The sequence below is a fragment of the Ovis canadensis genome, chromosome 23 (genome assembly GCF_042477335.2).
Source record: "Ovis canadensis isolate MfBH-ARS-UI-01 breed Bighorn chromosome 23, ARS-UI_OviCan_v2, whole genome shotgun sequence".
Lineage (NCBI taxonomy): Eukaryota > Metazoa > Chordata > Mammalia > Artiodactyla > Bovidae > Ovis > Ovis canadensis.
In genome coordinates this window covers 65,914,871-65,939,256 of record NC_091267.1, presented here as the reverse complement: position 1 = coordinate 65,939,256, position 24,386 = coordinate 65,914,871, and the positions used below count along the sequence as shown (strand labels likewise).

General features: G+C 38.2%; 1 protein-coding gene across 1 annotated transcript in view; it reads right to left on the bottom strand.

The window, feature by feature from the left end:
* The window catches only part of DCC (DCC netrin 1 receptor), a 1,287,746-nt gene that overhangs the window by 677,799 nt on the left and 585,561 nt on the right, over positions 1 to 24,386 (bottom strand). The window lies entirely within an intron of this gene.

The window sequence follows — 24,386 nt, the reverse complement described above, 5'->3', positions numbered from 1 at the left end:
CTGACATAAAAACATCCCCTGTGGAATGCCTTATTTAACATGATTTTGTTTTTACAAACTAAAGATGTTTTAGGTTAAAGCTACTTTCCCTCAATCCTCTTCTTCTGGAGATACCTCAAACTGTATATAAGTAAAACTCCTGGAGACCTGAATTCCTAGTATGTTTCAATGTATATATACCTAGGCCAACCCAGAGTCAAGACAAGCAGAACCAGTCAGATAACTGGTGTTAACCAGAGTGTTCTTAATGGGACCAAGAGTGGCAATTAGACACAACAGGACCAGGATTAAGGTGAGGCAAGTGTGATGCTTCTTGCAAAATCATGACCAGACTATGTTTATCAAATAGATTTATATTTTGTTCATCGAGGTTTTTATTTTGATTTTTAAAACATAGCTTTTAAATATTATTCATCTTGATTACTGAGTTTGGGGGCATTCCCTAAGTGTCACACTGGAGGCAAGAGCCACATTCTGGCCCTGGATTGGATTACTGGCTCTAATTTTTCACACACCCATATCAATATATTTCTGGTATGTTTTCAAGGTGAGTGGGGGAAGTAAAGGGAAGTGAGTTTTTAAAAATATGACAAATTTAATGTTGTATTAATAATCATTTATCTTAAACATTACTCATATAAATCTTAGAAAGGTTTATTTTATTTTGGGTCAAAATCTAAGTTCATGTTTTCGAACAAAACAATAGCACCAACAATGGAAGATTTGGGGGAGACTAGCAGAATAAATGTCAAATTGATAGGACTATAATAGTGACCTTCATTTATAAATAGTACAACATAGTAACATGTAACATCATATTTCATGGCTCCATGGTAAAAAAAAAAAAAAATGCCTGCCAATACAAGAGATACAGATTCAATCCCTGGGTTGGGAAGATCCCCTGGAGAAAGAAATGGCAAACCACTCCAGTATTCTTGCCTGGAAAATTCCATGGACAGAAGGAATCTGGCAGGCTACAGTCCATGGGGTCGCAAAAGAGGAATCCGACACGATTTACTGACTAAACAACATTGTTTATTCATCCAGCATTTTGTAGACATTTGGTATTCTAGAAACACACATATTTTTGATAGCTTAGTGGTTATCAATTCAAATGCCCCCAAGAGAGTCGATGAGAAGTGATCTATCACGTCATTAACCTGCCTTCTTAAACAAGCTAGACTAAAACAGACAGACAATAAAGTAAAGCCCTGGATCCTTTAAGTTTCTCACCACGAGTATCACATTAAGCTGTAATACAGTGATGCCATCTGTGGCTACGGTTGGAGATGGAGTTGTTGATCCACGTACAGAATGGCCCCTGATCTCCTCTACAGTCCGCTGCTTCTCTGCATTACAAACCCCCGAGGGAACACAGATGGTTAGGGCCCCTTCCTCTGCCGTGTCTTTTGCAGTAGGTATGGGGTGGAGAACAATTTCGCATTTCTAACATATTCCCAGATGATGTTGCTGCTGGTAGAAATCACACTATAAGCACCTTTGCTATCCATTTTAAAAATCTCTTTCTTCTTTGAATAGATTTCTTAACTCCCTCTCCTTTACCTATCACTTATCAATGCTTTCCATGGGCTCTTCTTGCCTATAAAACTCTTTCAGGAAAACTGGGTCTTTTTGCCTTGCTTCTTCAAAGACTGTGACTCTAGGCTTCAGACTATTGGCTGCAATAACATAGCCAGTTTCCATGCAGAACTAAAGGGTTGGAATTCCTGGTCTTCAGTGATTTTGCCTTTAACTTTTGGATTTAACAACTCATTGACTAGAGATGTATTTATACATCTTTTGTTACTCAAATGTAATTGACCCAGTGTCTCAATATTCACTTATGTAACAAATTGTCAGCCAGAGGTGTTACTTTCTGCCAAAACCCCCCAGTCCTGTGTTAAGAAAGCCTGGACCCTAGAGGTGTCATTTCCTGACTCTAATACTCAGTTTCTTTACCAGGCTCTCACCTTGAGGAGGCAGATCTGGTTCTTCAATCATTCACATTCCCAAGGAAGCAGCTCTGCCTCCACCAACTGTATACTCCTTGTATAAAGTGAGAGAGAGAAATGTTATTCACCAAAATAACACCGTTCTTATTATTTAACACCCAGGTTTATTGCCAAACACTGATATTCTCATTACCCATCACTTCCAAGTCCTATTAAATACTACTGTAATAACACAAGGAAAATCTCCCTTGCTTTTTTCTGAATGTTAAAAATATGAGATACATGGATGGGATCTTTGCTTAGAGAATTTAAGTTTTAACCATCACTATATACACCGTCCCCGTAAATGATACAGAAAATGCTTCCACATATCAATTAAAAACACATAGAAGATGTAATGTGTATATATATGCATGCATGTGTGGGAAGCTGCCTCAGTTCTGCCCGACTCTTTGTGAGCCCATGGACTGTAACCCGCGAGGCTCCTCTGTCCATGGGATTCTCTAGGCAAGAATACTGGAGTGGGTTGCCATGCCCTTCTCCAGGGGATCTTCTCCACCCAGGGATCAAATCTGCATCTCTTATGTCTCCTGGAGGAGCAGGTGGGTTCTTTACCACCAGCGCCACCTGCTACTTCAGAGAATACTTTACTTTGTGACAAAAATTATACCAAGTACTTTAAATTCACTATTTAAGTCTTCATGCAAATTCTGGATAATAGCCAGTAAACAGTGTCAGTATTCAAACACAGAATCTGTTTTCTCAAATATCTCATGACAATAATTTAAACTGTGTGGTAATAAATGACAAAGTGAAACTCTTAGAAAAGACAAATTATTTCAAATTGGGTAGATATGAACAAACACAGGCTACCCTTGCTGCTGCTGCTGCTGCTGCTAAGTCAGTTAAGTTGTGTCCAACGCCATAGACGGCAGCCCACCAGGCTCCCCTGTCCCTGGGATTCTCCAGGCAAGAACACTGAAGTGGGTTGCCATTTCCTTCTCCAATACATAAAAGTGAAAAGTGAAAGTGAAGTCACTCAGTTGTGTCCAACTCTTAGCGACCCCATGGACTGGAGCCTACCAGGCTCCTCCGTCCATGGGAGCCTATATGTTCTATTAAAAGATATACCACATAAAGACATAAACAGTCTTTACATACTAAACAGCATACTGTTAAAACATAAAAGAAAAGACATTATAAATAAAATGTGCTTATAGAAATAATGCAGAATTAGAAAACTACTTAATTTCATGAGTATAATAAACTTGAATACTAAAACCAGATTAAAAAATAAAACAAAAAGTGTTCATAGTCTAACTCATTTTGAACTATACAGTCAAAACCTTACATTCTGGTAAATGTGGTTTCACAGACTATTAGTATTTTCATGTTATTATGATTAAAAATGCTTATTAAATCAACAATCTACATAGTGACAAAATTCTAGAGTCAGTAAATACATTTAAAAATTAGAATCAAGTACACATTTTAACCATGTACAGAAAATAGCATAGTAAAATATTAATAGTATACTAGTAAGCTATTTGTATACTATTTGCATACTATTTGTGTTACTGTTTACTATTTGTATACTCCTGCATTTTAAAATGTATCTATAGGTGAGAAAAGATGGCGGAGGAATAGGACGGGAAGACCACTTTCTCCCTCACAAATTCCTCAAAAGAACATTTCAACGCCGAGCAAACTCCACAAAACAACTTCTATAGGCTGGCAGAGGACATCAGGCAACCAGAAAAGCACACCATTGTCTTCAAAAACAGGTAGGAAAAAATATAAAAGATGAAAAAGGAGACAAAGGAGGTGGGGAGGGAGCTCCATCCAGGGAAGGGAAGCCCGTCCCGGGAAGGGAATTTTAAGAAGAGAGGTTTCCAAACACCAGGAAACACTCTCCCTGCCGAGTCTGTGGCGAGCCTTGGAAACACAGAGGGCAACATAACAGGAAGGAAAAATAGATAAATAATTAAAACCAACAGATTACAAGCCCAACAGTAACTCCCCCAGCGGAAAAGCAGCACAGACGCCTGCATCCGCCATTGGGAAGTGGGGGCAGGGCAGGGACGCGCGGGAGGCGCGGGCTGCAGAGCTTTGTAAGAATCGGGCAGGAACGCCCCACGCGCAACCAGAACGATCTAACTTGGGCTAGCAAACCAGACTGTGGGATAGCTACCACGCGAAAAGCTCGAACATAAGACACTGCCAGGACCCAGCACAGAACAAAGGACGGAACGGAAAAGCCGGCTACAGACCATCCCCCGCTGGGGAAAGGCAGCCAGAGCCGTAAGGACTGGAAAGGGGCAATTGCAGACCCGGAGAGACTTTACTTACCTAACTGCAAGCAGGCTCCTTTGCTAAGACTTCTGGGGGTGCTGGACAGTCACAATCTGCCTCACGGGGTGCGCCAGTGGTCCACCCAGAAAGCTGAGCAGCAGCGGCAGGAAAGGTGACAAGCCGCGGCGATCGTGCTCGCCAAACTCCTGAGCTACTCGGACCTGGGAAGGGCACAAAGCTCAGTCCCAGCCGAATTTGTGCCTCTGAGGGCTGCCTGAGTGTCGAACCTGAGCGGCTTGGACCGGGGAAGTGCACGCAGCCTAGGGCCGGCCCCAGACGGTTCCCGGCTGAGCATCCTAGAGCCGGAGCGGTTTGTGCGCCTCGAGAAAGGACAGGTCAAGCGGGGCAGAGATACTGTGTGCACACAACAGTGCTATTTGTTTGCAGCATCCCCCCTCCCCACAGCGCAACACAACTAGTGAGCCTAAACCAGCAAACAGAAGAAGTTAACCAGAGGGAACCACCTTGGAAGTGATCCCACACGGCCCATAACATCAGAGAAGGGCCAGAAATATTTTTACTATTTTTAAAATCACTCCTTTTTTTTTTTTTTTTAGCTTTTTTTTTTCTAACTTTTTTAAATTGTTAAGTCTTCTATTTCTCCTCTAATTTTTATTTCTATAACCTATTATTACTATTTTTTTTAAAAAAAAAAGACTTTTTTTTTTAAGGCAAACACCATATAGAGTCTTTGGATGGTTGTTGGTGGTTTTTGTTTGTTTGTTTGTTTTTTAATAATTCTTTTTTTTTCTTTCTTCCTTTTTCCTTCTGCTTTTCTTTAATATTGTATCTTTGAAAATCCAACCTCTACTCTAGATTTTTTATCTTTGCTCTTAGGTTTTTGTTGTCAATTTTGTACATTTAAAAACCCAAACTTCACTACCCAAGTTTACCTGAGAGCGAGATTACTGGCTTGACCACTCTCTCCTCCTCTGGACTCTCCTTTTTCTCCACCAGGTGGCCTCTGTCTCTTTTCTCCCCCATCTCTTCTCTATCCAACTCTGTGAATCTCTGTGTGTTCCAGACGGTGGAGAACACCTAAGGAACTGGTTACTGGCAGGATTTGTCTCTCTCCTACTCATTCCTCTCTCTTATCCTCCTGGTCACCTCTGTCTACTTCCTCCCTCTCCTCTTCCCTGTATAACTCTATAAATACCTCTGAGCGGTCCAGACTATAGAGCACACATAAGGAAGTGACTACTGGCTAGCTTGCTCTCTCCTCTTTTGATCTCACCGCATCTCATTCCAGTTACCTCTAACTACCCCCTCCATCTTCTCTTCTCCTTGTAACTCAGTGAACCTCTCTGAGTGTCCCTCAATGTGGAGAAACTTTTCATCTTTAACCTAGATGTTTTATCATCGGTGCTGTATAGATGGAGAAGTCTAGAGGCTACTGTAAAAATAAAACTGAAAACCAGAAGCAGGAGGCTTAAATCCAAAGCCTGAAAACATTAGAGAACTCTTGAATTCAGGGAACATTAAGCAATAGGAGCTCATCAAATGCCTTCATACCTACACCGAAACCAAGCTCCACCCAAGGGCCAACAAGTTCCAAAACAAGACATACCATGCAAATTCTCCAGCAACACAGGAACACTCCCCTGAGCTTCAATATACAGGCAGCTCAAAATTATCCCAAAACCTTTGATGTCTCATAACCCATTACGGGTTACTCCACTGCACTCCAGAGAGAAGAAACCCAGCTCCACCCACCAAAACTCCAACACAAGCCTCCCTGACCAGGAAAACTTGACAAGCCACTGATAGAACCCCACCCACAGTGAGGAAGCTCCATAATAAAGAGAACTCCACAAATTACCAGAATATAAAAAGGCCACCCCAAACGCAGCAATATAACCAAGATGAAGAGACAGAGGAATTCTCAGCAGGTAAAGGAACAGGAGAGTTGCCCACCAAACCAAACAAAAGAGGAAGAAGTAGGGAATCTACCAGAGAAGGAATTCCGAATATTGATAGTGAAAATGATCCAAAATCTTGAAATCAAAATGGAATCACAGATAAATAGCCTAGAGACAAGGATTGAGAAGATGCAAGAAAGGTTTAACAAGGACCTAGAAGAAATAAAAAAGAGTCAAAATATAATGAATAACGCAATAAATGGGATCAGAAACACTCTGGAGGCAACAAATAGTAGAGTAACGGAGGCAGAAGATAGGATTAGTGAAATAGAAGATAGAATGGTAGAAATAAATGAATCAGAGAGGAAACAAGAAAAACGAATTAAAAGAAATGAGGACAATCTCAGAGACCTCCAGGACAATATGAAATGCTCCAACATTCGAATTATAGGAGTCCCAGAAGAAGAAGACAGAAAGAAAGATCATGAGAAAATCCTTGAGGAGATAATAGTTGAAAACTTCCCTAAAATGGGGAAGGAAATAATCACCCAAGTCCAAGAAACACAGAGAGTTCCAAATAGGATAAACCCAAGGCGAAACACCCCAAGACACATATTAATCAAATTAACAAAGATCAAACACAAAGAACAAATATTAAAAGCAGCAAGGGAAAAACAACAAATAACACACAAGGGGATTCCCATAAGGATAACAGCTGATCTTTCAATAGAAACTCTTCAGGCCAGGAGGGAATGGCAAGACATACTTAAAGTGATGAAAGACAATAACCTACAGCCCAGATTACTGTACCCAGCAAGGATCTCATTCAAATACGAAGGAGAAATCAAAAGCTTTACAGAGAAGCAAAAGCTGAGAGAATTCAGCACCACCAAACCAGCTCTCCAACAAATTCTAAAGGATATTCTCTCGACAGGAAACGTGAAAAGGGTGTATAAACCCGAACCCAAAACAATAAAGCAAATGGTAACGGGATCGTGCTTATCAATAATTACCTTAAACGTAAATGGGTTGAACGCCCCAACCAAAAGACAAAGACTGGCCGAATGGATACAAAAACAAGACCCCTCTATATGCTGCTTACAAGAGACCCACCTCAAAACAAGGGACACATACAGACTGAAAGTGAAGGGCTGGAAAAAGATATACCATGCAAATAGAGACCAAAAGAAAGCAGGAGTGGCAATACTCATATCCGATAAAATAGACTTTAAAACAAAGGCTGTGAAAAGAGACAAAGAAGGCCACTACATAATGATCAAAGGAACAATCCAAGAAGAAGATATAACAATTATAAATATATATGCACCCAATATAGGAGCACCGCAATATGTAAGACAAATGCTAACAAGTATGAAAGGGGAAATCAACAATAACACAATAATAGTGGGAGACTTTAATACCCCACTCACACCTATGGACAGATCAACTAAACAGAAAATTAACAAAGAAACACAAACTTTAAATGATACATTAGATCAGTTAGACCTAATTGATATCTATAGGACATATCACCCCAAAACAATGAATTTCACCTTTTTTTCAAGTGCTCATGGAAACTTTTCCAGGATAGATCACATCCTGGGCCATAAATCTAAACTTGATAAATTCAAAAAAATCAAAATCATTCCAAGCATCTTTTCTGACCATAATGCATTAAGATTAGATCTCAATTACAGGAGAAAAACTATTAAAAATTCCAACATATGGAGGATGAACAACACACTTCTGAATAACCAACAAATCACAGAAGAAATCAAAAAAGAAATCAAAATATGCATAGAAATGAATGAAAATGAAAACACAACAACCCAACACCTGTGGGACACTATAAAAGCAGTGCTAAGAGGAAAGTTCATAGCAATACAGGCATACCTCAAGAAACAAGAAAAAAGTCAAATAAATAACCTAACTCTACAACTAAAGCAACTAGAAAAGGAAGAATTGGAGAACCCCAGAGTTAGTAGAAGGAAAGAGATCTTAAAAATTAGGGCAGAAATAAATGCAAAAGAAACAAAAGAGACCATAGCAAAAATCAACAAAGCCAAAAGCTGGTTCTTTGAAAGGATAAATAAAATTGACAAACCATTAGCCAGACGCATCAAGAAGCAAAGAGAGAAAAATCAAATCAATAAAATTAGAAATGAAAATGGAGAGATCACAACAGCCAACACAGAAATACAAAGGATCATAAGAGACTACTATCAGCAGTTGTATGCCAATAAAATGGACAACGTGGAAGAAATGGACAAATTCTTAGAAAAGTACAATTTTCCAAAACTGAACCAGGAAGAAATAGAAAATCTTAACAGACCCATCACAAGCATGGAAATTGAAACTGTAATCAGAAATCTTCCAGCAAACAAAAGCCCAGGTCCAGATGGCTTCACAGCTGAATTCTACCAAAAATTTCGAGAAGAGCTAACATCTATCCTACTCAAACTCTTCCAGAAAAATGCAGAGGAAGGTAAACTTCCAAACTCATTCTATGAGGCCACCATCACCCTAATACCAAAACCTGACAAAGATGTCACACAAAAAAGAAAACTACAGGCCAATATCACTGATGAACATAGATGCAAAAATCCTCAACAAAATTCTAGCAATCAGAATCCAACAACACATTAAAAAGATCATACACCAAGACCAAGTGGGCTTTATCCCAGGGATGCAAGGATTCTTCAATATCCGCAAATCAATCAATGTAATTCACCACATTAACAAATTGAAAAATAAAAACCATATGATTATCTCAATAGATGCAGAGAAGGCCTTTGACAAAATTCAACATCTATTTATGATAAAAACTCTCCAGAAAGCAGGAATAGAAGGAACATACCTCAACATAATAAAAGCTATCTATGACAAACCCACAGCAAACATTATCCTCAATGGTGAAAAATTGAAAGCATTTCCCCTAAAGTCAGGAACAAGACAAGGGTGCCCACTTTCACCGCTACTATTCAACATAGTTCTGGAAGTTTTGGCCACAGCAATCAGAGCAGAAAAAGAAATAAAAGGAATCCAAATTGGAAAAGAAGAAGTAAAACTCTCACTGTTTGCAGATGACATGATCCTCTACATGGAAAACCCTAAAGACTCCACCAGAAAATTACTAGAGCTGATCAATGAATATAGTAAAGTTGCAGGTTATAAAATCAACACACAGAAATCCCTTGCATTCCTATACACGAATAATGAGAAAGTAGAAAAAGAAATTAAGGAAACAATTCCATTCACCATTGCAACGAAAAGAATAAAATACTTGGGAATATATCTACCTAAAGAAACTAAAGACCTATATATAGAAAACTATAAAACACTGATGAAAGAAATCAAAGAGGACACTAATAGATGGAGAAATATACCATGTTCATGGATCGGAAGAATCAATATAGTGAAAATGAGTATACTACCCAAAGCAATTTACAAATTCAATGCAATCCCTATCAAGCTACCAGCCACATTTTTCACAGAACTAGACCAAATAATTTCAAGATTTGTATGGAAATACAAAAAACCTCGAATAGCCAAAGCAATCTTGAGAAAGAAGAATGGAACTGGAGGAATCAACTTGCCTGACTTCAGGCTCTACTACAAAGCCACAGTCATCAAGACAGTATGGTACTGGCACAAAGACAGACATATAGATCAATGGAACAAAATAGAAAGCCCAGAGATAAATCCACACACCTATGGACACCTTATCTTTGACAAAGGAGGCAAGAATTTACAATGGAGTAAAGACAATCTCTTTAACAAGTGGTGCTGGGAAAACTGGTCAACCACTTGTAAAAGAATGAAACTAGATCACTTTCTAACACCGCACACAAAAATAAATTCAAAATGGATTAAAGATCTAAATGTAAGATCAGAAACTATAAAACTCCTAGAGGAGAACATAAGCAAAACACTCTCAGACATAAATCACAGCAGGATCCTCTATGATCCACCTCCCAGAATTCTGGAAATAAGAGCAAAAATAAACAAATGGGATCTAATTAAAATTAAAAGCTTCTGCACAACAAAGGAAAATATAAGCAAGGTGAAAAGACAGCCTTCTGAATGGGAGAAAATAATAGCAAATGAAGCAACTGACAAACAACTAATCTCAAAAATATACAAGCAACTTCTGCAGCTCAATTCCAGAAAAATAAATGACCCAATCAAAAAATGGGCCAAAGAACTAAATAGACATTTCTCCAAAGAAGACATACGGATGGCTAACAAACACATGAAAAGATGCTCAACATCACTCATTATTAGAGAAATGCAAATCAAAACCACAATGAGGTACCACTTCACACCAGCCAGAATGGCTGCGATCCAAAAATCTGCAAGCAATAAATGCTGGAGAGGGTGTGGAGAAAAGGGAACCCTCCTACACTGTTGGTGGGAATGCAAACTAGTACAGCCACTGTGGAGAACTTTGTGGAGATTCCTTTAAAAACTGCAAATAGAACAACCTTATGACCCAGCAATCCCACTGCTGGGCATACACACCGAGGAAACCAGAATTGAAAGAGACACATGTACCCCAATGTTCATCGCAGCACTGTTTATAATAGCCAGGACATGGAAACAACCTAGATGTCCATCAGCAGATGAATGGATAAGAAAGCTGTGGTACATATACACAATGGAGTATTACTCAGCTGTTAAAAAGAATTCATTTGAATCAGTTCTGATGAGATGGATGAAACTGGAGCCGATTATACAGAGTGAAGTAAGCCAGAAAGAAAAACACCAATACAGTATACTAACACATATATATGGAATTTAGGAAGATGGCAATGACGACCATGTATGCAAGACAGGAAAAAAGACACAGATGTGTATAACAGACTTTTGGACTCAGAGGGAGAGGGAGAGGGTGGGATGATTTGGGAGAATGGGAATTTTAACATGTATACTATCATGTAAGAATTGAATCGCCAGTCTATGTCTGACGCAGGATGCAGCATGCTTGGGGCTGGTGCATGGGGATGACCCAGAGAGATGTTGTGGGGAGGGAGGTGGGAGGGGGGTTCATGTTTGGGAATGCATGTAAGAATTAAAGATTTTAAAATTTAAAAAAAAATGTATCTATAATTAATGTGTACATGTTTCTTTCATAAAACTTTATTTTAAAGGAGAGCAAATACAAATTTATATATGTATGTGCATGTGTGTGAATATGAGTGTGTGTTTGAGCGTGTATATATACATATATGATAAAGACTAATTTAAAACTATAATACTGAATCAGCCATTAATTACTAGAGTCTGATTTTCATGAGAATGCATAAATTTTAATGTATTTCCAAATAATGTCTTCCTTAAATGTTAAGGAAACCATTTTAAATATTTTCTAAAATCAAATTGTTATTTATATTACTTATTATCTTTCAAATTTATGAACTCACTTGTGGGGAACAACATCAACAAATTTACCACCAGGTATAAAAAGAAATCTAACACTTTGTCTTTTCTTTTTTCATCCTAAAGTTACCTTCAAGCTTCAAGAACATTCTCCAAGGTATAGTATTCTTGAATTTCCTGAATGACCAAGCTCCACTTACTAATATCCTTCATGGACATGAATTTGATTGTGTCCCTTTTCACCCATCATTTTTCTGAACTGAAAAATTCTCATCTGGTCTATTTTATTCCTTTTATCAGTTCTGTTAAGCTTTCAGGCTTCTCTGTTTTATGGTCTTTATGGAATATACTCAATAGAACCATGATCTCTACTCCAAGTTCAGAAACATTATTCATTCTGTTCAAAGATTTAACAAAATTATATAATCCTGTTTTTTTTAAATTTTATCATTTTTTTCAATGCTATCTCTGGCATTTGGTTGATCTTTTGAGCTGCCACTCTACACCAGACTATCTTCAAGAAATAGCTGACACAGATTCAGATATCAAGTTTTCCCCTTGACAAAAGTAATACAGGAGAGTAATTCATATTACCAGCATAGTTTGGATTACATTTCCCCAGACATATCGTGTTATACTTGCCGCAGCTGAAATGTATCCTCTGTTATTTTGCCTATTACAAAGTGTTCTTGCAAGATACATCCAGCTCACTGGAACAGTTTCAGAGTCATCTGCAAACTTATAGATCTGTCTCAGGGCAGTCATCATGGCCCATCTTCATCCCGAGGCCCATATCTTCCAGTAGATATAACTGGAGACATGGGAGCCTTGTTCTGTTTTTGCTTCTTTTTAATTCTACTTTTGGCTTAGGCCAGTCTCATCCCCCCTTGCTAATCCTGTGTATCAGAGGGAAATTTTAACAACTTGAGCAAGTGCTGCAAGTGAGAGCGATTAAGCCCATTCGGATAGTGTCTAAGCTTACTTGACTCCCTACCTCCTGCCACCCCATTCTCTACCTTGACTGTTCCTCCTTATATCCGAGCCCCTCCCTCCCTTATCCTCCAGCCTTGATAACAGTTCTGTGTCTTTGCACATGGCCTGTTAACCTTACTTTTGGCTGTTGGGTTTGGTTTTTGAATGAATGTCTTGTCTTACTCTTGTTAATTTCACTTTTCTTTTGCTATCTCCCAGATAGGTCTTCTTTTTCTTAAAGAAGTGATTATGAATTCTCTAGGAAGCCTTATTGAGATGCAATTTCTTGCATCCACCTCCAGGGTTTCTGATTCAGTAGGCAAGGGCAGCAAATTTGCATTTCTAACAAGCTTACAAGTGATGCCGTGGATTTTCTGATGGCTCCAAAGTTAAAGCATCTGCCTACAATGCAGGAGACCTGGGCTCTGGGTCAGGAAGGTCCCCTGGAGAAGGAAATGGCAACCCACTCCAGTACTCTTGCCTGGAAAATCCCATGGATGGAGGAGCCTGGTGGGCTACAGTCTGTGGGGTCGCAAAGAGTCGGACACGATGAGCGACTTCATTTTCACTTTCACAAGTGATGCCAGTGCTGCTGGCCTGGAGATCAAACCTTGAGAATTATACAACACCTAAGATTTTGGCGGGGGGGTGGCGGGGTGGTTTGTGTTTGTTTACCAGAAGCCTGCCCTGATGATCCACCTGTCTGACTGACTCCTTTGGGTTGTCTTGATGGATTTTCTCCATCTAAGGGCCCTATTCCTTTCTCTGACCACTTTCTGAGAAAGACAGTACCAATTCTAATTCTGCTTCCTAAAATGATGATGGTGGTGGTGGTGATGATGGTGACGACACGGGGAATGATGATGAGTCTCAATTTCCTCATCTCTAAAGTGGAGATACAAATGGAAATAAGAAGACTACCTCCCTTAGAGATTTCGGATCTATTACTTGAGAAAACAGCACTTTGCACAATGCCTGGCAAATAATGTGTGCCCAATAAATGTGAGTTATGAAAACATCGATGCAGATGGTGATGGCAAAATATCATTAATTCAACACAATGATTGATTGATTAGTTTCTGGGGATACATAACAATGAAAGAAATAGATAAGGTCTCTACTCTTATGAAGACAGAATGAGGACAGAGATAATAACCGACTGCAGTAAGTACTGCAAAGGGGAAAAAACAGGATGGTAGAGCAGAGTAACTGAAAAGAGGCTGCTGTAGTCAGAGTGGACGAGGAGGACAAATTCCATAAGAGGGTGATATCTGTGATATGATCTGGGTAAGGAGCAGTCACTCAAAGAGCTGAGGGAAGATAACTCCAGACACTGGAAAGTGAAAGTCGCTCAGTCATGTCTGACCCTTTGCAACCCCATGGACTGGCCCATGGAATTCTCCAGGCCAGAATTCTGGAGTGGGTGGACTTTCCCTTCTCCAGTGGATCTTCCTGACCCAGGGATCGAACCCAGGTCTCCCGCATTGCAGGCAAATTCTTTATCAGCTGAGCCACAAAGGAACTGGAAGCTGCCCGCAAATGCTTGAGACTGAAAATTGGTTTGTTCAAGGAACAGACAGGAAGCCAGGATGGGAGGCTCAGGAAGAAAGGGAAGACGTGATGAAGTTAGAAAATTTAACACAAGCTAAATCCCACAGCAGTTAGTAAGATGTGGTAAGTTTTTAGTTTAGTAAAGAAAAAAGAAAAAAAAATGGAAGGGCCTTAAGAGTTTCAATTTCTAAGGAGGGACGTAATGTATTCTGATTAATGGGTGAGAATGGAATATAGTAATGTATCCCATTGATGGAGAGACAGGATATTGTAGGTCTGTTCCAGGTAACAGGTGAAAGTTGTTGGATTTATTTAGAGTGAGGAAAGTCAAGATGGAGAAAAGCGTGTAGATCTGAAATACATTCTGGAGGTTGAACTATTAATTTAATATAAGTAGGATACAAGAAAAAGAGTGCACAAAAGCTCATGACTGGGTTTAATGTATTACAACACTGAGAACATATTCATTAAACCAAACTCTACTTACTTATTTTGAAAGTTTTCATGTGTATAATATATGTGAATGATAAATATTCCATTATCCAAAGCTAACTTAATTGTGAATATTTATTTTCTAGGTGATTTTCATTTAATAATTTACATTAAATGACATTTTTCACAGTCTTTGGTAAATAGTAAATAATGGTAGAACACTTCTTAAGTTCCTGTAAGAAAGTCTATGACACTTCTAACTCAGATTATTTCTTAAAATCATAATAGCTAATATTTAAGGCTTCACATGTACTAGACCCTGGTTCATGTCCAAATCACTAGACTCTAGAGCCCACTCAAGACAGCAGAACTCATTCATTTTCCCTCAGATCTCCAACTTCGGATCAGTGATTCCGTACGTCAGGTAAATTTTAGTGCCCCAGTTCCACCATTCTTCCCTTCTAGAATGCGCCTCTAACAGAGCTTCTTTCTCCTGGAGCTTCCCTGAAATGTCAGGAGATGGCAAGACCCATCCAACTGATAAAATCTAAATGAGACTTGCATTCTGAGTCTGCATCATCAAGCAGCATGCATGTTAATGACCAGATAATGATAACGATACCACTTATCAAATAGCTGCTCCATTCTAGGCAGTGTCCTGAAGCTGCACTGAACATGTATCATTTCACTCAGCGTAATCTTCATACCCTGGAGGAGGGCACCGCGACCCACTCCAGTATTCTTGCCTGGAGAATCCTATGGACAGAGGAGCCTGGTGGGCTACAGTCCACAGGGTCACAGACAGTCACACACAACTGAAGCATTTTAGCACAAACACATACAATCTTCACAGCAGCTCTGCAGATGAGTTGCCATTGGTCCAATGCACAGACTGTGTTCTCAGTCGCTTACCCAGAACCATCATCAAGTATTACAAACTGGAGCACACTGGAAAAGCAGAGGGAAGAGCAAGATGGTGGAAGAAGGCTCTGTGGTTAGAATAAAAGATAAGCTTCACCTTCATACAAATGCTCCCAATTTTAGGAGAGATGCTGATAAAAACAAAATATTCCATAAAGCATAAAGCCAAAAAGAAGAAAACCATGCAGTGGGGTGGAGATGTGAATAAACTTGCTCCTCTGTTTACATGAAGGCAGTCAAGAGAAGCAGAAGGAAAACTCACTCACTGATATCTTCTTCTGAGGCCAGAATTTATCTCTTATGAATTTATTTTTGTTTCAAGAAAATCAAAGAAGGAAAATGCTCCTCCTCTCCCTCTGCCTTCGTGCATAAGTCTACACAGTGACCCTGTGGAATCTTAATTCCCAAGGTTATTTTACAACCTAAATTAGCATTCTAAAAGAGAAACATAATATTACATACACAATCCCCACCTCTCCCTGACTAACCATCCTTTAAGGAATGAACACACACACACACACACACACCCCACACCCCCCCAGGCTCGTTTGAAATGTCTTTTGTTTTCATACACTGGAAATCAGTGATAAAGTGTTATGACCAAGAATTCAGCAGTTGGATTCACTATTTTTTGAATGTCACTAAGAACACACCAAGGGAAAATTAAATTATATAATTTAATCACTGGGGCTAATTATTTTCTTTGCTGATCCTCTAAAGAAGCAGTAGATGCAAGCTCACAAATATCACATGTATTTTTTCTTAGCAGGAGGGAAACACTGGGCTGTGATTAAAAAGGCATCATGTTGCTTCCTACAAAATGTGTAATGGGTCTGAACTGAAATAACAAAAAAAATGGCTACACCCACTAACCATGGTAAAATTCCCCTTCTAATTGGGAAGGCAGTTCCCACAGAAATGTACATAGTAAGTTGCAATTACATGTAAGCTAAATTGGTGTAGCTTTACTGCTGATAATGGGATATTCATCTTCTAAAACACTCTTTCATTCCCCAAACACAGGAAAAAAAGTGGCTTTTAACTCTATCGTCTTGGCTAATGGCACACAGCATTTCCCAAACACTAGCCTGTTAAGAGATTCTGAAGAAACCTGTACTGTGGACCCTGAGGATTAAATTATATAAATTATGGGCAAAGAATCTGAATAGAATTTTCTTCAAGAAAGATACGCAAATGGCCAATAATCCCACAAAAAATACTCAACATTATTAGTCATGAGGGGAATTCAAACCAAACCTACAATGAGATACCGTTTTGGACACACTAGGTTGGCTAGAATAAAAATGTCAGGTATTAATAAGTGTTGGTGAGGCTGTAGAGAGATAGAAATACTCATACACAGCTGTGGAGAATGTAAAATAATACAGTAGCTTTGGAAAACAGCCTGGTGTTTACTCAAATGATTAAACACACAGTTGTCACACAACTAGCGATTTCACTTCTAGGCATATACTTAAGAGAATCAAAAACATAGGTTTACACAAAAACTTGTACACAAGTGTCACATAGAATTATTTACACTAGGCAAAAGGTGAAGACAATTGTAATGCACAACTGAGTGGATAAATAGAATGCAATCTATCTATACAAATGGAATACTATTTGACCACAGAAGAAATGGAGTACTGATACATACCACAAGGATGAGCCTTGAAAATATTATGCCAAGTCTAAAAAATCAGTCACAAAACACAATGTCTTCTACAATTTTGTTCATATTTCCAGAATAGGGAAATCTATTTCCTGGTGGCTCAGAAGGTAAAGAGTCTGCTTGCAATGCAGGAGACCTGGGTTCGATCCCTGAGTCAGGAAGATCCTCTGGAGAAGGAAATGGCAACCCACTCCAGTCTTCTTGCCTGGAGAATCCCATGGACAGAGGAGAATCCCCATGGACAAAGGAGTCTGGCAGGCTATAGTCCATGGGGTCACAAAGAATCAGAGACAACTGGGCGACTAACACATTCACTTCACTTTCACAGAGAAAGAATTGTATAGTATGTGAATTACAATGAATAATATTCAATAAGGATGTTTCTTTAAGCATTAGGAAAGATATTATTGTATTTTAAAAATACATTTGTTGAACAAATGAATAAATAGATCAACGTACAGATAAAAACTCCAAATGCTACAACGTCATCCATTTGAAGACTTGTGTTTTCAAGTTGGTTAATTTTTGCCCTTAGGTACACTGCCACCAAGTGGTGGGGGAAGCCTCGGTCTCACAGCGTGAATTTCAGGTGTCCGGATACTAGGTATCCTCTGGAGGCTTCTTGCTGAAACATACCAGATTATACTAAAGATGAGTCCACACCTACGTAAAACTACTGAAATGAGTATATACCTAGATATATTAAGTATTAAATCAGAAAAACATTAGATAGTATGTTAGTCACTTAGTCGTGTCTGACTCTTTGTGACCCCATGGACTGTAGCCCACCAGGCTCGTCTATCAATGGGATTCTCCAGGCAATACTGGAATGGATTGCCATTTCCTTCTCCAGATAGTATATAAGAAATAGATATATATATTTGATATATATAATATATATACACATATATACATATACATGATATTTATAATTTTTATATGTGTGAATATATCTCCTCACTGGTCTTTAAAAACTGGCAAGCACAACTGATACTAACTCTTGCTGCCGCTTAGTCACTTCAGTTGTGTCTGACTCTATGCGACCCCATGTACCGCAGTCTGCCAGACTCCTCTGTCCGTGGGATTCTCCAGGCAAAAATACCAGAGTGTGTTGCCATGCCCTCCTCCAGGGGATCTTCCTGAACCAGGGATCGAACCCAGGTCTCCTGCACTGCAGGCAGATTCTTTACCAATGAACCACTACAGAAGCCCTAACTCTTGCTAACTTTAATTAAAACATTCCTGTCTAATTTAGTCCCAGTCCTTTCACAGAGTTAAACTCCTTCTGGGGTACTGTGTACTTCTAATGGTTGAGGAAAACGTTGGCATGGAATGCCCTTTTGGGCAGCTTTTCACCACTGTCAGCAGTTCTTTTTCTAAACCACAGATGGTCAATTCACCTTGCTGAGATTGTTAGGGCTAATTAAAATTATAGTCTTAGATTGCCTTTTTAATGCTCTGAATTAGTACATAGCCTTTGCCTTTCCCTCTGGGCCTCTACCTCCTTCCTTATCTGTCTGAGAAAGAACAAAATTAGATCATAATCATCTCAAGGATAAATGCAAAACACCATTCAAATTGTTTTCTCTAAAGAAAGAGGGAAGAAGAGTAGAGATCTCCATGGTAGGCCTTCAAATAAATATTTGTATGATAAATAAATAAACCCTACCACTCATCCAACTAATAGTTCCATAGCCAGGTGTAATTGCAGGAGTGATATCAAATATATATATATATATATATATATATATATATATATATATATATATATATATAACAACCTATTTGCCAATTTTCTTATTCAGAAACACTTATGCACACAACAGAATTTTCTAATCATCATTTTGGATAGAACTACTGCATACGTTCATGACAATGGTGATCTCAAGGGAGGAAAGTAGCTATAATAAATCAACACAGTGATGGGATTAAGCAGCTAATAAATGATGGTTTTTTATTTAATTCTGCCCTACTTTATGCACTTGTATTCTACTTTTGGGATATCTCTCCATGAAAAAAAAAATCTTAACTAATTTCAATATGATCCATTTGGCAATTATCTTGTGAAGCATAATCAATATAAACTTACCCAAGGCACAGTGTTTATGACTATGATCATTAACTGCATATAGGTGAGGGAGGTCACTGTTAATAAAGGCCAATTATGGAAAGACATGAAATTTAAGAACTGTGACTCAGGCAGAAGCAATAAATTTTGAAGAACTTCATTCAACCAAAGAGTTACCACACTGCAATAAATGAATAAATATTATCTTAATTAATATATCTTACAATATCTGCTTTCCATTCATGGCTGAGAACCTAAGCCTAAAACCCAAAATGGGTAACCCACCAGTGACTTTATAAAGGAGGTGACTGAAGACCTTAATGGAAGGTGAGTGTGCCACTTACTCTCCAAAGAGACAGATGCGTCAATTTCTGCTTGGTCAATTACATGAGCTCAGAAAGTAGCAGCAAAAGACACGTTATGTTTCAGATAAAAAACATAAAATTAACACATATGTAAAAAATGGAAGGACACAAAGTCATATCAAATTTTAATTATCATGTTTCCTTCCATTACTGGACACATCTGAGAGTTGATAGGGTGTGTGACAATTGACACACTACAAGAAATTTGAATTCATACAGCCTATCTGAGAACTGACTTAGGAAACAAGCATATGTTTTCATCGTTAATTATATATTTACTATTAACATTGAGACAAATAAATTAAAATGACAGGATCTAAAAATGTGATATGTTATACTTAGAAATTACTAAATAGATGATGATAATGAAAAAAAATAAGAGAAGCAGATGTTAAATTTATATTGATATTAGAACTACATATAATCAATTGTATAAATGAAGAAATGGGCTTTCATTCACTGCTATTGTAAGGTAAGAGGTAGTTTTTTTTTTTTTTTTACACTCATGGAAATTTAAGATTGCCCATACTAACAGTGTGTAACAAATGTTGGTAATATACTTCACCATTGTAGCTTCTATCTCTATAAAACTGATCAAGGATATTTTTAACAGACATTAGTCTGGTTGTGCTGACATTACATAATACCATGGACTGGATGGTTTAGACAACTGGAAACTTAATGTTTTCACAGTTCTAGAGGCTGGAAGTCTAACATCAAGGTGCCAGCAGGGTTGGTTTCTGGTGAGACCTGTCTCTGTGGCTTACAGGCGACGGGGTTGGTTTCCAGTGAGACCTGTCTCTGTGGCTTACAGGCGACGGGGTTGGTTTCCGGTGAGACCTGTCTCTGTGGCTTAGAGGCGACGGGGTTGGTTTCCAGTGAGACCTGTCTCTGTGGCTTACAGGCGACGGGGTTGGTTTCCGGTGAGACCTGTCTCTGTGGCTTACAGGTGACGGGGTTGGTTTCCGGTGAGACCTGTCTCTGTGGCTTATAGGCGACGGGATTGGTTCCTGTTGAGACCTGTCTCTGTGGCTTACAGGCGACGGGGTTGGTTTCCGGTGAGACCTGTCTCTGTGGCTTACAGGTGATGGGGTTGGTTTCCAGTGAGACCTGTCTCTGTGGCTTACAGGCGACGGGGTTGGTTTCCGGTGAGACCTGTCTCTGTGGCTTACAGGTGATGGGGTTGGTTTCCAGTGAGACCTGTCTCTGTGGCTTACAGGCGACGGGGTTGGTTTCCGGTGAGACCTGTCTCTGTGGCTTACAGGTGATGGGGTTGGTTTCCAGTGAGACCTGTCTCTGTGGCTTACAGGCGACGGGGTTGGTTTCCGGTGAGACCTGTCTCTGTGGCTTACAGGTGATGGGGTTGGTTTCTGGTGAGACCTGTCTCTGTGGCTTACAGGTAATGGCTCTTCTCTGTGTCCTCATGGTTACTTCTCTGTGTGTGTGCACTGAAAGAGTGACCTGACACTTCTTTCTTTTCTGATGAAGACATCGCTTCTCTTGGATTAGCGCCCTGACTTTATGACCTCATTTGCTGTAATTACTTATGTAAAAGTCCTCTCTCCAAATATACTCACAGTGGGGATTAAGATGTTAACATACAAATGTGAGGGGAACATTTCAGTCTATAACAGTGGTGCATGATAAAACCAGGAGCCCCATGGAAATCTTATAAAATATTTTGTTAGAAAGTTAGACAGGGCACAGGGTTTATCCAAGGTCAAGCACTTCGTTGGTTAAAGATCAAATACCTTTTTAAAGTATACAGTTCTGCATTGATTCAGACAGTGAATCAGTTTAGACAGTGTCAAACCTCCTGTTTATTAAGGGTTGTCTTAATATATGCAGAGAAGTGTGCATGATGGTACTGGGTAGATACAAAAAAGCATGTATATATATTCAGAAATGATGATTATAGTTCTTAAGCCAGAAGTCTGGACATTTCGATAATAAGAACTGACAGTATACCATTCTTTAGTTCCTTTTTAAAAAAACCTAGAGTTTAAAAATAATCATGGCATTAGTGATTTAAACAAAATATAACCTGGCAATAGCATCCAAAGACTCCCCCTCTGTAACTGTAATCTCAAGCTTTCTCCTGTCACCATCGCTTTTGAGGTTCTTCCTTTTATGAGAGCAGAAACTATCAGTTTTTCATAGCTTCAGATTCAATGGTTACATGCCACAAGGAAAAAGTCTTACTGGGAAAGTGATGAAGACAACTGAATGCATGAATTTGTAACTATATAGCAACTGCATCAAAGCCAGACCTCAAACCTTTGTGTAGCCTTTCCAAAACGTAGCGCCATGCATGTACTCAAAACAGGCTACCAATACTGTATTACTGGTTATTCTTGTAGGTCAGAAATATTATATAAATGGTTACTATTAACCATAAATTTATTTATATTTTATTTATTTCAAACAAGATTGTCCATAACCTTGTCTAATACAGATCTCTTCAATAGCTTTATGTATTATGGCAATTTCAAATTCCACTTTAGGATGCAAATATTTTAAATTATATTTAATGAACATTAATTCTGAAACTCCTGACAAAAAACACAGCATATCTCTTTATATTGTATGTAAAGTTATATCCTACTTGAATAATCTGTTACTTCATGCCAGTTCACATGTAAAGGCAGTCTAAGAAACAATTGAGTTGAAAGGCAAAACAAGAGTCTGATAAAATACACGATTGGGGTTTCCCTGGCGGCTCCTGCTAATGCAGAGACACAGATTCAATCCCTGATTGGGGAGGATCCCACATGCTCTGGAGCAACTAATTGTGCTTGCCCCAGAGCTCCAGAGCCTGGAAGCTTCAACCATGAGCCCACATACTGTCCAAGAGCCCAAGCTCCCCAACAAGAGAAGCCGCCTCAACGAGAAGCCCAGGCACCCCAACTAGAGAGTGTCCCCCACTCACTGCAACTCAAGAAAGCCAGCCGAAAAAGCAAAGACCCAGCACAGCCAAAAATGAATAAATTTGTTTAAAAGAATCTTTTTTTTTTTTTTAAAGAAAAATGCTTGATTAAAATGTATAAGCACATGCTTGGATTTCCTGTGGGATTTTATCTGATGAATAACTTAAATTATGCATAAATTCTTTAAAATAATGAAAACCAAACATGAGTTAACACTGATAATAAAGTTATTTTTTTCCTTAAAAAAGTAACAAATTATATTTTCCATATGAACTTGGTCCTACAGGATGAGCTTCATTGTAAATATATATCTTGAACAATAAAATGTTACAGAAAAACCCAAATGAATTTTTTGGCCAACTCATTATCAGAAGAATCAAAAACTATATCAAAGATTTTACTGTATCATCATGTATTTTAAAGCCTGAATAGAACAGATAAAACAATGTTATTGACAACCACATCACACAAGAAAACCATGCCTTCTACAACAGTTCTAAATCATACTAAATCTGTGGGAAATCCTTAAAATCTATAGCCAGTTATCAAGACGATTCAGGAAGGAAGTAGAAGAAGGAAGGGAGGGATAGAGGAAAAAGGAAAGAAACTCAAGATAAAAACACAGCTCTATCTATATTTGAAATTTAATAATGCATCTAATTTACTATTTCAACCTGCAATTGATAATAGATTTTTAGAAATAGAATACATTCAGAATAAAGTCTAAAGGCAACCATGCAGAGAAAGACTTGGTATCTTATATAAAATTTAATCAAATCAGAACAACAGCAGATACACACATACTCAGAGCATACAAATCATTGCTATTCTTCTATATAAAGAGTTCCTGCAAATCAACAAATATGACTATTTCAGTAAATCTATAAAGACCAAAAAACATGGATAGCAAGTCATAAAATATAAAATGAAAATGTCCATAAAATTATAAAAATGATAAGGATTTAATAAAGATGCAAGTTAGAACTAAGAGACAATTTGATAAATTGTTAAGAGAATACTCTCTCGTGAGTGGTAAACTCTGGTACTGCTGGTGAGAGTATAAATTTTCTTTGACACTTTTCCTCAGGATATAAACAAATACTTGACAAAACTTGATAAAAATGATAAATCAGCTTAGTGCTTACTTTTTTGAAAAAATAAAATTTCAAAACAAAATAATGGTCAATAATCAAGGACTAGAGAGCATACATACACGCTCAGGAATGCCCAGAGGAAGATGACACAGAAGTCAAAATGTGTGCATACATATATATGTCCATACATATATCTCTTGGCTAGCTTATCTTCAGAAGTCAGTATTTATAGATGTTCGATTTAAATATCAATGAAGCATTGCATGTCTAAATTAATGAATTAATTTGATTAATTAGACTTCATGTATTTGCACTTAGAGGTTTAGCTTGGGTCACCACAAATTCTAGCTCATTGTATAACCACATTTCTCTTATAATCAGTAAAATACAAGATAATTTCTATTGTAACCGATCTGTACTACCAGTACTTTGATGTTATAAATGCAAAAGTTGTTTCACAAAAAAACTTCCATATAAAATAAGAGTAAATTAAATTGGTGCCATTTTGAAGTAAGCTGATATTTTATTTAGAATAATGCTATCTCTAAGACCAAATAATTAGAGTCCTTTGCTTATTCTTAGTTTGATGATTATAGTTTGATCAAAGAACAAAGGAAACATTCCCTCATCCATCATATACATTATTACATGGTGTACAGATGAAAGCATTTTCTGAACAAACTTTAAAGCCAAATGCAAACTTTAAAGCAAAATGTATAGCATAGTAATATTACAATATAGGTTAGCAGATATAATCAGTAGACTGTACCTTTTCATTTCTACTGAATAATTTTTAGAAAGCCTATGATATTTCCTAGACTCTTTAAATGGTAAAAAGATTC